The following is a 4,156-nucleotide window of genomic DNA, read 5'->3' as shown; positions in this document are numbered from 1 at the left end:
GAATAGTACATTGAAATACAAGTGCAGAAACGGTATTATTGAAAAACGAGTATAAATGTAGGAACACGAGCGCCAGCGAGTGTTCCTATTATACGAGTTTTTCAATTACAGTTTCGGCATGCGTGTTTCATACTATTTTTTCTACGAAAGTGAAAAATTCTTCTCTAGAAATTAGAAATTTCAACTAGCCAAATAACGACAAAAAATCGTATGTCTGATCGTAGTTGGATGTTTCAATTGTAAATGATCCAGTAAGCCGGTTGCCATGACAAAACATAATTGTTTGAAAAATCGTAAATTTAAGTCAAACAATTTGTGGCGTAGTGAAGAAGTGTTAAGATAGATTTTGACGAAACTGAAGATGAAGAAGGTATGTGCACCCAGCCGGACGTTGCGGAAATGGCTAATGCGGTTTCGCATGAATTGCTACCCCAAAAGTGTAAGCAGCGTTTCGGAAAGGAGCGTTTTCATAAGAGAACAAATCGCTAAGTTTTTGGGAGAAGCGCCTGATGAAACATTTGTAATGATGAAGGTTTGCCAATTTCTTATTGTATTTTTAAATCATAAATAAGCATAATTTAATTACAGGTTGCTCTCGTCCTTGGAGTGGCTGGAGCTTGCCGTCGGAGCGAACGTTGTAAAATGACTGTAACGGATTTCACAGAACAAGTCACAAGATGCAATTTTATTGATACTTAACGATTCCTGACTCCAAGAATCATGTCCCAAGAACGTTTTCTGTAGCAGAAGGCAAAGAAAATTCTACCATTGTCTGTCTTATATAACGAAACTGTGAATAAAGCAATACAATTACAAAGTTACTTCGCATATGTTTATTAGCGTCTAGAAAATGCGTGCAGAAAATATTTTTGCCGCACTAGTGTTTCAAAGACCTGTTTTCACAATCAATTTACCTACAAAAACAATCGTGTTTCTACACTTTCGTAGAAAAAGGTATTTTTTATTATACCTGAATCACAATCTCCGTTTTAAACACTCAAATGCGTGCGAAAAAGGGCCTTTAAAACACACGTGCTTTAAAGTTGCTAAGTAACGAAACTTCAAGTATGACTTTTGAAACTGTCATCTGGATGAAATAAAAAATCCTCTTAGGTCGCTTTCTGTAAATGCAGAACATTCCTTTGGCTTTTGTACCTATCCTTTGGTTGAAGCTTTCACAAACGCGCGTAATTTAGGGTATGCTTCCAAATCTGTTTCACTTTTTAATCGTGGCATTGCTTTAAAGTTTTGAATGAATGCACCAAAATATAGAAGATTTAAATACCTTTGACATTTCCTTCATATATGCCAGCATTATGGATGCATTTAAGGCTGTATTCGTAAGTAACTTCCTATTCATCCATGGAAACAACTTTTCATATTCTTTATAATAGGCTTTGCTGGAGTTGGACTTTACACCTACCAACGTTTGTTTAGATTTTACAACAATCGATTTAATAGACGGTGTATTATCTTTTTCAACGGAAATCGTTTAATTGTCAAAGACGATGATTTTTATAAGCAAACTTCAAGTGACATTTCCATGGCAATCGTGAAATTACGAACACCCAGCCCACTTAATTAGACATGTATTCGAGTATAACGTCAATATGACTTCATTGTATTACCTATTTTTAAATTATACTGCAGGTATAATAAAAAATACTATAAGATACACGTGTATAATTGGTCTTTAAAGCACTTGCAACGTTAAAGGCACTCCGCTTTGCGTCGGGCCCTTAAACTCGTTGCGCGTGCTTTTAAGACTTGATTATACACTTGTATCTTAAGTATACTAGTTCTACACTTTTCGTACGAAAAAATTACTTATACCGTTAATTTTTTTGCAACTTTGTAAGTGAAACATTCCGTAAATATTACTCAACTGTACTCCATTCACTTGTCAGACAAGGACAACATATACGTAGCTTTGTGCCCAGTACTGACACAAGGATACCCTCTATTTTGCGTGTCTTAAATTAGGTCAACTTCTCTTCGATTCTACCCTCACGGCTGACCTCCACGTATAATAATATTGGGCACCGACACAGATAAATCTTTCGCAGTTATCCTATGAATAAACCGCTGCATGTAAAGTGACGTTCACATTGTCACTACGACTTATGTTATCATAGTACGAAAGTTACTTTTTGAGGAATTTGGGAAGTCAAGGTAAGCCAGTCTTTTCATTACGTGCATAACTCATCGATTTATTCGCTGTTGAGTGTGGCATGAACACCCTTCGTTTGTACAAGTTTATCATCAGCTTAATACTACATCTGTGCTTTCTGACCAGCTTTCGAGTCGCTGGTCACTGCCCGCAAGCAAGCAACGCCGAGAAAAATCGCGAAGCTTACCTCACCGCTTTACACTTGTAGAAGAACAGTTCGCTAGTATTCTTCTACTTCAGGAGAGCTTCCGGATGTTGGGGCAACCGCACCTGTGGCGTTCCGGGTCCGGAAATAGTGGCGAAGGAACGCGATGGCAACACGTCGAGGTAAATGCACCTTTCGGTAAGTAACATGCTCAAGAGTGTTGCTCTAGATATACCGGTGAGAAGAGGAGGTGCGTCAATCTAGCCTCCTACAACTACCTCGGATTTGCCGACAACCGAGGCAGAAGCGCGGAGTTTTCCATTGGGGGAATCTACAAGTATGGTCTGTCGACGGGAGCGACGAGTCAGCTTTACGGCACGACTGACCTTCACGCCGAGTTGGAAAGACTCACCGCGGAGTTCGTGGGCGCCGAAGACTCGCTAGCTTGCGGTATGGGTTTCGTGGTAAATTCGCTCCATTTGCCCGCGTTAATGGGGAAAGGCTGTCTCGTTTTGAGCGATGAAATGAATCACGCCTCGATCGTTGTCGGGGTCAAAGTATCGGGTGCGACAGTTAAAGTGTTCAGGCACAATGGTAATACAACCTCAGTGACTCAAGCTCTTTCACCGTGCGTTACAGATGTGGCTCACCTTGAGCTGCTCCTAAAAGAAGCCGTGCACTTCGGCCAAAGGAAATCTGCACGACATGAGCAATGGCGGAAGATTTTTATAATCGTGGAGGGGGTGTATAGCATGGAAGGCACCATGGCACCACTGCCCGAAATAATCGCGCTGAAGAAGAAGTACAAGGCGTATTTGTACCTGGACGAAGCGCACAGCATTGGTGCAGTGGGGCAAAATGGGAGAGGTGTAGTTGAATATTTTAGCTGTAACCCAAAGGATATCGACATATTAATGGGTACCTACACCAAGAGCTTTGGAGCTTCGGGTGGTTACATTGCAGGTGACAAGGACTTCATTTCCTACATGCGCTCGCAAAGCTACATATCAAAGCACCTGTTCGCCATGTCGCCACCGATCGCGGCCCACATTGTAGACGTCCTCAAAATTTTAATGGGAAAAGACGGTTCTGATCTTGGCACGACTCGGATATCCACCCTATCCAGGAACTCGAAGTACTTCAGACGTCGAGTTGAACAATAATGGGGTTGATTACTTACGGACGTGATGACTCGCCTTTCGTTCCCATTTTGAGCTGTTTTTACTCAAAAACCGCGTACGTATGTTGAGTCAATACCATCCCACAATCAACTCGTTTCTTTTAGAGCTTTAGTTAGGTTTCTGCGCGAGAAAGACATAGCAAGTGCGGGAGTTGTATATCCGGTTACTCCGTTTTTAGAATGTCGCATGCGCGTGTGTCTTTCGGCAGGACACTCGAAGGAACAATTGGATTACGCCCTGAAAGTTATAGCAGAAGCGGTAGATCAGCTGGGATTAAACTACTCTAAATCTTCAAGGGGTTTTATCGAGTATTAAAGCATTTTAACCCTGAGTAAAGTAGTTTCATTTAAAAAAAAAGTCCACGCAACGTGTGCTGTATGTAATTGCATCTGAAGCATACGAACCTATTACATGATGTAAGGTAGCACTGACTAAAACGACTGCAATTGTATCCCTACGCCCTCTATCTAGACGCCAAGAACAATTAATGCACAAAAACTTATTGAAAAAAAAATGACACGTAAATCGCTGACCCCAATCATCCAGATAAATTCTTTACATTGCCACGACCAAAATTTGTTTGGAAACATATTTCAGAACCTTGAGATCTTTTCAGCTTTCAGATTTCTACTTTACTTATTTCTGGGAGATAATTGAAAA

At 40.7% G+C, this 4,156-nt stretch overlaps 1 pseudogene; it reads left to right on the top strand.

Moving 5' to 3' along the window:
- LOC116178312 overlaps positions 1-3,811 on the top strand; it is a 34,862-nt pseudogene extending 31,051 nt beyond the window's left edge.
- The last annotated feature ends 345 nt before the right edge of the window (positions 3,812-4,156 follow it).

The sequence above is a fragment of the Photinus pyralis genome, unplaced genomic scaffold (assembly GCF_008802855.1).
Source record: "Photinus pyralis isolate 1611_PpyrPB1 unplaced genomic scaffold, Ppyr1.3 Ppyr1.4_LG8, whole genome shotgun sequence".
Classification (NCBI taxonomy): domain Eukaryota; kingdom Metazoa; phylum Arthropoda; class Insecta; order Coleoptera; family Lampyridae; genus Photinus; species Photinus pyralis.
This window is presented reverse-complemented; position numbering and strand designations above follow the sequence as displayed.